Source organism: Triticum dicoccoides, chromosome 7B (genome assembly GCF_002162155.2).
Source record: "Triticum dicoccoides isolate Atlit2015 ecotype Zavitan chromosome 7B, WEW_v2.0, whole genome shotgun sequence".
Classification (NCBI taxonomy): Eukaryota; Viridiplantae; Streptophyta; class Magnoliopsida; order Poales; family Poaceae; genus Triticum; species Triticum dicoccoides.
Window position 1 is genome coordinate 651,211,588 of NC_041393.1, and position 9,915 is coordinate 651,221,502.

Genomic DNA, 9,915 nt, shown 5'->3' on the forward strand with positions numbered 1-9,915 from the left:
CATAGAGTCACAGGCCACGTGCTATGGTTGTTGCTCTGCTCCCCAAAAGGATTAATGCCATCTGCGCTTAGACCAAACCATACGTTCCTTGGGTCACCTGCAAACTCCTCCCAGTACTTTCTCTCGATTTTTCTCCACTGCGGACCGTCAGCGGGTGCTCTCAACTTTCCGTCTTTCTTACGGTCTTCTGCGTGCCACCGCATCGCCTTCGCATGCTCTTTGTTTTGGAACAAACGTTTCAACCGTGGTATTATAGGAGCATACCACATCACCTTGGTAGGAATCTTCTTCCTGGGGCGCTCACCCTCGACATCACCAGGGTCATCGCGACTGATCTTATAACGCAATGCACCACATACCGGGCAAGCATTCAAATCCTCGTACTCACCGCGGTAGAGGATGCAGTCATTAGGGCATGCATGTATCTTTTGCACCTCTAACCCTAGAGGGCAGACAGCCTTCTTTGCTTCATACATACTCTCGGGCAATTCGTTGTCCTTTGGAAGCATATTCTTTATCATTACCAGCAACTTTCCAAATCCCTTGTCAGATACACCATTCTCTTTCTTCCAGTGCAGCAATTTAAGTGTGGTGCCCAACTTTTTTTGTCAGCTTCGCAATTCGGGTACAACAATTTCTTGTGATCCTCTAACATGCGCTGCAACTTCGTCCTCTCCAGATCACTTGCGCGGTTTCTCTTTGCATCGGCAATGGCCCGACCTAATCATCTGCGGGCTCATCTGATGCCTCTTGTTCAGCTTCTTTCTGCATTGCCGGCTCAGCTTCTTCCCCCATTGTTGTATCATCGTATTCAGGGAACCCATGGTCAGGATAGCCGTCGTCGTCCTCTTCTTCTTCATTGTCTTCCATCATAACCGCTATTTCTCCGTGCTTGGTCCAAACATTATAGTGGGGCATGAAACCGGACTCAAATAGGTGGACGTAAATGGTTCTTGACGTAGAGTAACTGTGACCATTCTTACAGCCAGCACATGGACAAGGCATAAAACCATCCGCCCGCTTGTTTGCCTCAGCGGCAAGCAGAAAAGTATGCACGCCATTAATGAACTCGGGAGAGCATCTGTCATCATACATCCATTGTGGGCTCATCTTCATTACACAACACCGAATAGACCAAATTAATACAAGTTCATACATAAAATTCATACATAAAGTTCATATACAACACTTAATTAAATGCAACATACAAATAACTCTCTAGCTAAAGAATTTAAATGCAACAACAAATGCGATGAAGATCGCAATTAAGGTAACAATTGATCCAACAGCATAATGATACCGAGCCACACTATCAATGGCATATTTTCTAATCTTTCTAATCCTCAACCTCATTTTCTCCATCTTGATCTTGTGATCATCGACGACATCGGCAACATGCAACTCCAATTCCATCTTCTCCCCCTCAATTCTTTTCAATTTTTCTTTCAAATACTCGTTTTCTCTTTCAACTAAATTTAACCTCTCGACAATAGGGTCGGTTGGAATTTCCGGTTCACATACCTCCTAGATAAAAATATCTATGTCAACTTGATGGGCATAATTTGTCATAAACACGAAATGCAACAACTAGTTTTAAAAGAGAATATACCACATCCGAATCATAACAAGGACGAGGGCCGACGGGGACGGATATCAAAACCATGGCACTATGTATAACAAACAACGTACGGGTAAGATAATTAATTATACGAGTAACTATATATCCAAATCACATAAACATCAATTTGGTAATGTAAAACATTCATGAACAAGAGCCTCACCAGAAGGTGGTGCCGGCGACGGGACGGTGCGAGCGATCGACGGTGGTTACGACGGAGATTTAGAAGGCACTAAGTAAACCACACCTACATATGCAAACTAAGTGTTATTTTTGTGCTCAAATTGCATATAAATCAAATACTAGCAAATATAATTATTCCTCCCAAATTAATCACTATACAAAGCATTGCAAGAGCTAATCTAGCAAAGAGAGTTGAAAGGACAAAGTTGCTAACCTTTGTGATCATTTGAATGGATGGGGGCCTTCAAATCTTGACAAATTTTGGGCAAAATTTGTGAGGAGCTCGAGGAGAGAGGGGGAAGAACAGAGGAAGTGAGGGGAAATGGGAAGAACAAAGTGGCTCGGGGGGGACGAAGGGTTTATGTACGTCGACCTTTAATACCGGTTCGTGCCACGAACCGGTACTAAAGGTGCTGGACGGGCCCCAGACTGACAACACCCTGCCACCACCCTCTTTAGTACCGGTTCGTGGCACGAACCGGTACTATAGGTTCGCCACGAACCGGTACTAATGAGAACGGCCGGCTAGCCATTGGAACCGGCACTAATGGACACATTAGTGCCGGCTCAAAACCCAACCGGCACTAATGTGTCTCATATTAGGTCCTTTTTCTACTAGTGCTACTTCAGGGCTCAAACAGCAAAGTCACAAGTCATGAGCATCAATAGTTCCGTCAAGAATTTCCTACCGGGAAAACAATCAAGGAGCAAAAGTGGAAAGGGTTCTCCAAGTTCTACTACGAGTGGCACCTGCACTGATATGGTATGCATCTATCTTACTACCATATTCTTGTGGTTGGGGGGCATTTTCTACTGACAAATAATGTGGTGAATATCTTGAGCATATGCGTGCAGCAAGATGACCTAATGGTGTATATATCAAGGCGTACAATTCTTGAAGCGGTCGGCTCAGCAATAAAGCAAGATGTTCAAGGATATCTTCATTGTGATTACCTTAATGGTATAATACAAGCATTTGTTCACATGGGAGTGCCATGTCGTCCAGGCATTATTAATGAAAATCCCGTGGTGTTCAAGCATCGCTGGATTTAAAACAGGACGAGGCTGAAGAAGGAGCTGCTCAAGCATCGCTGGATTACATTTGCAACAACTACAATGTCATCATCAATGACTTCAACTACCATATGCTGCAGGTGACAAACGACAAACCGTTTACAGCTCAAGATAAGATACGCACCAAGCAATGACAATTTAATATGGCTAGGCAGGAAGTGACCACTCAGCGAGCTGAATTCACAAGGCAAACAGAAATCCTAGTGTGCATATGCGATGACTTTTCTGATGTGGTGCCACTACGTATGTACCCCAGCATCCTATACCGCAGCATTTTGCAAAAGCACTCTATCACTTCATCATTGGCACAAACCCAGCGGGAGGTTATACCAGAATGATCTAGACAATTGCTTTAAGGTAGTTGTTATTTTCTACTAAGTTACATTTAGTCAGAATAAAGCAATCTTTGGAGTGTATTGCTATTTGTTTTCTCTTTTAATATTGTGTCCTATGTAAAATGAATACCAATGAAACTGTTTCCCTTCACACATAATTTTGCTTTGAGATGATCTTGATACAAATGATGTGATGTATACATATAGGAGCAACGGATGGACGGGGAGCGGCATTGTCGGCTCGGCTATAAGGCAGGAGGTGCAAGGATACCTTCATTGCACGTACCTTGATGGTATGATACAGGCGTCCGTGCATATGGGGGCGGCATACTCCACACGGAGCATCAATGAAAATCCTTTGATTTTCAAAGGAGAACCCGTAGCGACACAAGACGAGGTGGAAGAAGGGGCTGCTCAGGCAGCGCTGAACTACATTTGTGAGAACTACGCCATCGCAATCAACGACTATAATTACTCTATGTTGCAGGCAACAAAGCAGAAGCTCCTATCAGCTCAAGAGAAAGTACGTGCAAAGCATTGGCAATTTAACATGGCTAAATGTGAAGTTGTTGCTTGCCAAACCGAGTCTATGACGCAAACAGAGATACTAGCATGTATATGCAACGATTTCTCTGATGCGGTGCCTCTCTGTATGCATCCACGGCGTCCATTCACTGAAGACCGCATCATCAGCTGCACTGGTAGTTGTCCACCTATCACACGACTAGAGCACTTCGCAAAAGTACTATATCATTTCATTATTGGCACTAACCCCATGGGAGAGTATTCCAAAATGACTTGATTTCAGACTCTAATGCCCTCTGCAGTCACGTTCCAGTATCGGTTGTTTTAGCCTTCTTCAGTCGTTTTAATCCCATTTTACCAAGTTGTGTCCAGTTGTAATAAAAGAATATTCTCCGTGTTGTAATACTGTATGAACGTATGCTATACATAAGTCAATTATGAATGTAAACTTTTTATCTTTAGTTACCTTGTGCGATGGTTGCAACCCAATATTGCTTTCTAATTAATGTATGATAAATGAAGTGAATACACAAAATAAACCAGTATGTACAATATAAGCTGTAGACGGCCGCGGCGTGCCGCTGCGCGAGGTTCGCTAGTTTTTACAACACAAGAACTCTAATTCTACATAGACATGTATTTTTGTTCTTGGTCGGGTTTGCAACAAATTAGCTGAACATACACTTTGCTAGTTGGTTTCTTTGTTAGTAAATTGTAACATGGTATATGTTTTCCATTGACGATTGTAAGTTTCCTGCACGCTCTATATGACGTTTCCAATAACACTAATGTTTAATTTTAGTTTTCCATTCATGAGCCTGCTGATGAGGTGCTTGGGCCTCGAGTGCTTCGCCTAACAACTAGAGGACCATGACGATAGAAGTACCCATCTATAGTCTTGTTCAGTGTGTGTAGAAGCAGAGGTGCTCACATCTTGTTTGCTTGTGCATGCCGTCTAGGGATCATATTAAACCCATTACGGGTGAGCGAGCTCTCGCGCTAGCCACGTCGGCATTCGAGCGAACGGGTTGGGCAGGAGTGTCTCGTTTTGATTGGAGAAAACAATGTTTGTGTGTCGTGCCAAGATAACCAGGAGATTTGCCTTCGCGAACTAACATGTGGTTGAATAGTTAGAGGAAATGTGGTATCCCCAGTCCATCAGGGTTCAAATTCTGGTGCTCGCATTTATTTCAGGATTTTCGGCGATGCGCATTTAGTGGGAGAAGACATTCCCGTCGACGACGAGGTGCCTACGGTGACTTCGTAAATTTTAAGATGATATGCCGGCTCAGTCTCTCGGAGGTGCTCATAGGGATAGCGTGTGCGTGTGTGCGTTCATAGGGTGAGTGTATGCGCGTGTATATGAGCGCTTGTGTCTGTACTGATGTTAAAAAAAAAGGAGATTTGCCTTCCTCACGAAGGAAAACCTCACCCCTTCCCTTCCCTCGCCGCAGCCACTCCCTCCCCTTCTCTGCCGCCTCCCTCACCGCCCTGCCCCTCCCCTCATCTCTGCGCCATGGTGAAGCAACGCGGCGACTCTCCCCGGTCTGCACCTCTCTAACTGGCTCGGGCCCGACGCCTCCGCTCGCCGCTGCGCCTGCGGATCTGAGCTCGCGTGTAGTGGCCGTGGTAGGAAGGCGCGGCGCTGCTCGTTCCCACGGCCGCGACGGCAAGAGCTAGAAGGCGGGTGGTGCCGCGAGCTCTTGTCCCTAGGATGCAGGAATGCAGATTCTGTGAGCTTATGCACCCGGGCCTCACTATCCTAACACTCCAATGTTGCTTTGAGATCTGTGCTACACAACTACCTTATTACATAGAATTTTCTCTTTTTTGTTCCTCTCATATAAAACATGTCTTGAACTTCAAACTTTGCAGTACAACATAACTTTGTAACTAGAATGTGAGGTAAAACTTTCAGATTTTTTTGTCCGACATAAATATGAAAAATAAGATTTTTTAATCAAAAAAATCTCATTTTGTATATTTATGTTGGACCAAAAAATCTGTAAGTTTTATCCCACATTCTACATAGAAAGCTTTGTTGTGCTGCAAAGTTGAAAGTACAAATACATGTTTTATATGAGAGAAACAAAAAAGAGAAAATTATTTGCACGAATCTTGATGCAGAAATGAATGGTTGAATAAGGAGTACCCGGGTGCATAGGCTCTAAAACATGTTTTCGTAGGATGCAGCCCGTCCTCTCTTTGAGATCGCCGCCGCCATCGCCGGGAGGATCGCCACGCCGTCTTCCTCGCATCCGCCCGGTTGTTCATGGGAATTCGCAGCCGTCGATCCCGTGCATCGTTTCTTCCTCTCCTCGAGGACTCGCGACGAAGAAGCTGGCGGAGAAGGAGCCCGACTGGAGGACAGTGAGATGTAGGGAGCCTCGCCACCATCGTCCTCCTGGAGTCAGGGCTGGGCAGGGATGGCGGATTCATTCTATTTCTGAGTGGCGAAGTCATCTTCTCCTCCGGATCCGCTGCAGGGCATCAAGTTCCTAGGAGATGGAGGGCTCGAGGAGCCGCACGTACAGCCGATGATTGGAATGCTGGTGCCAAAGATCCTCCCCATACATAGGTACTGGCTTCTTCTTTGTCTCTCCCTCCCTCCGTGCCTTGCCTCCCACTATCATCATGGATGGCACATTGATATGCGTAAGCAAGTTACATTTCACTGGCCTGTTGTAAAGGCTTCTTGCCTATACTACTGAATTTCAAAATTATCTATGCACATACCTAGAAGGGAAGGTAGACATCAATAGATTTCTGTTGGTAAAGTTTCAACCCGCTCTCATGCTACTTTGCTTTATATTATGCTTGCCATATTATTGTTTATCGCTGAGCAACTGACGATTGGACTGAAAGCAGCGCAATTCTGGGTAACTTTGACCAAGATAATGTATTTTGTTGCATAATGTTGGGTTTAAATACCCTTGCCAGAGAAGTGTAATGGAGTTCATCCTTCAATCATGAGATGTGCTGCTGCATACTTGTTGAGAGTTGCTGCAGTGTACATACAATGGATAACGAATTATTATGAAGAATTCTCATATTGTGTATATGAATCTAGATCAACCATCTATCTCCAATACCATGCACCAATGCTTGGAATTCACTCAAGTGTCATACTCGCACTACCAAATCAGGCTACGAAGACAAGTCTTCGTGCGCACATGTATGACCTTACCGCCGTCGTTGTTATTCATTTTTTCTAGAGAAAAAACAGCTGTCATTAGGCTCTAAATTTGCAAACTAACTAAACATTATATACAGACCATATCTGAATTTTTGAAGATTTTGATGGTCCATACACCAGAAGAGTATAGCATTTAAAAAGCAACTGGCATTTGATGAATTGCTGAAAGGTGGATGCACACTTTGGGGGACAGTATTCCAAGAAATTGATTTCTTCTTAAAACACTAACGCCCACACGTGTGGCAACATTGCAACTCGCCCACACGCGTGGATCACCGTCTAGCTAAGTTTGCACGAATCTTGACACATCGAGGCAGTTTTCGCGTGCCACGTAGGACAAGACCGATGTGTGGGCGTTGGCGAGGTCGCCCACACGCCCCACAGCACGCGGTTGCCAACTGCATTGTGTGGGCGAACTAGTTTCTGCCCACACAGTCACCACCTAGTCCACGCGTGTGTGGGCGAACTACTTTTTCGCCCACACGACAGTCGTACGTTGTTGGATGGCAATTGCAGTTGCGCGTACATGGCAACTAGGTAAACACACATGGCAACTATGATTCGTTTGCTAGATGACAACTGCAGTTGCGCGTACGTGGCAATCAGTTAAACATACATGGCAACTGTGATTAACCACACGTGGCAACTAGGTAAACACACATGACAACTATTGTTTGACCATATGTAGCAAGTAATTAATCACACACGACAACTATGGTTTGATTACACGCGGTAACTACCATAAATTAGACATGGCAACTATAGTTAACCAAAACAGAGAGAGTTGCCATGCTTTTACAACCATATTTGCCATCCCAGATAACTACATCTGCCATCCCGGATGGCAACTAAATCGTCATCCCACGGATACCTATTGTAGCTGCGCCAGGACGTGTGGGCATATTTGCTTCGTGCCACCCGCGCGGGGTGGGGATGAGTAGTATTTGTTGGGCGTGTGGCACGAAGTAGCTGCGCCCACACGTGTAGGAAATTCTACTGTTCGCCCACACACAGCCCGTGTGGGCTGCCCCCCGCTCATGCCACACATAATGTGTGGGTGAATGCCTATTATGCCACACGTGTGGTGGATATCAGCGTCCCTGGTTTAGGGAGATTTTCAGAATCTGACAAAAAACTGATGCAATATTTATTTTCCTATTATTGGAATCTCCTGCTATGTAGAATCATAATGCTCTTCTCATTGTACAGGCAGTGCAAGGTCCAACATGATTGTGCTGATGCTCTCTCCTTTGTAGATGACCATCCCAGTGTTTGGGGTTTACATACTTGATTTCTTCTTTTGGTTTAGTGAGGTCTTCAAAATTGGACAAGAAATTGATGTACTCCCTCCGTTCACTTTTATAAGTCGTTTCAGACAGCTGAAAATGAACTGATTTGCATGTTGTCCGAAATGTCTTCAAGGACTTATAAAAGTGAACAGAGGGAGTAATATTTATTTACCTATTCTTGGAAAGTCCTGCTTTGGAGAATCATAATAATCTTCTCATTATACACGCTGTGCAAGGTCCAACATGCTTGTACTGATGCTCTCTCCTTTGTAGAGAACCTGAATTAGGTTCCCGATCTTTGAAGCATGTTCACAAGGCCGTGCAAACCTTCTCCTGAAGGTATACATTATAAAAATAAGGCATGTGTGTGTGACGGTTCATTTTGCTTCTAATAGACACTATGGCAAACCTTTCTTCTCTTATCCGTTTCTTATTACGTGGGGCCCATTTTGAATTTTCTTATTACCCTAAGACAAAGGACAAATGCAAAACATGTCAAATAATGGCGCGGGAGGGAGCCTTCAGAAGAAAATAGATTACTGAAACAGATAACAGATAACCGATATACACTATGGCAATGACGGCAGGAGGTGGTGATTTAGTTCTGCTTATTTGTTAGGTACGCCATTCCATAGAAAAATCTTGGACTGAATTGTCGTATATTTCTCTTCTCATGTCATTTTTGTTTAGCAGATGATATATTGTTAATTGCTCCATGACTATTTGGATCACTGAAATGGCTACTTACTTCATCAATATGATTTATTTGTTGGTCTCATATAATCCCCTTCTCTGTTTCAGCTTTCTTTGGGAGGGAGGGCCTGGTGGATGTGTGATCTTTTTGCCGATGTAGGCTGAGGTTGGGATACCTTACCGATCGTGCGGTTTTTTTTATTCTTACTCCTCGGTTTCTAAGGTTCGCGGTTCCCGTATGTGTGTTGCAGGTGGGATTTGTATCTCAGTATCTGCCATTGGTGGGGTGGAACATATTGATTTGGTTTTCAAGATTTTGTGATCGGGGTCAGCCGACCTGCTGCATACAAATTATTGGACCATTCTCTTCTCATGGCTGCTTCTCCTTTAGAGTCTATGCAGGTCGAATCTTTTGTCTTCCCCGTTATATTACTTGTGTGCACTTTTTCCCTGTTTCTGTTGAGAGGGAGTACCAACTACCAAGTAAAAAAATGTCAGATTATATTTCTTCTTCTGTTTTAGTTATGAAGTAACGAACTATGCTTATTATACTCTTCAACATGTGCATGGTTAATACCTGCCTCCCCATCCCCAGTCCATTATGTGATTTATATTTGTTCTGTTTCCTCTTGGAATGAACTGATTCCAGTGAAATATTTGCAAGAATCCTGTTCTAAACTTGATTAGTAATGTCTGGGGTTTCAGCTTGGTGGTGAGGTGCTTGATGTCGTGTCTCCGCGTCAGGAACCTCTTCTTAAGCATGCCAGTACTTCGCGGTGGTGAGGTCTGTCTTGAAGGTCCCGTTGTTTGATTCTTAAATACCAATAGGAGTCGGTCAGTGAACAAGTGATGCAATAACATTCAGGCAAGCATTGTTCTATGCATTTTCATCGTTGTACGTAGTTTTGAGAAAAGCTTTGGAGAGTTCAAACCAACGCTACTCTTGCATTTTCTGAACTCTCTGTGAAATATGCAGTAAAACTCGGTTACAATGTTTATCAT

General features: G+C 44.0%; 1 long non-coding RNA gene across 1 annotated transcript; it reads left to right on the top strand.

Annotated features, from left to right (window-relative positions):
* The first annotated feature begins 6,322 nt into the window (after nucleotides 1-6,322).
* LOC119335609 lies at nucleotides 6,323-9,082 on the top strand. Its single transcript, XR_005161934.1, has 3 exons — nucleotides 6,323-6,910; nucleotides 8,188-8,271; nucleotides 8,494-9,082. It is a non-coding gene; the product is annotated as an uncharacterized LOC119335609 (long non-coding RNA).
* Nucleotides 9,083-9,915: the final 833 nt, after the last annotated feature.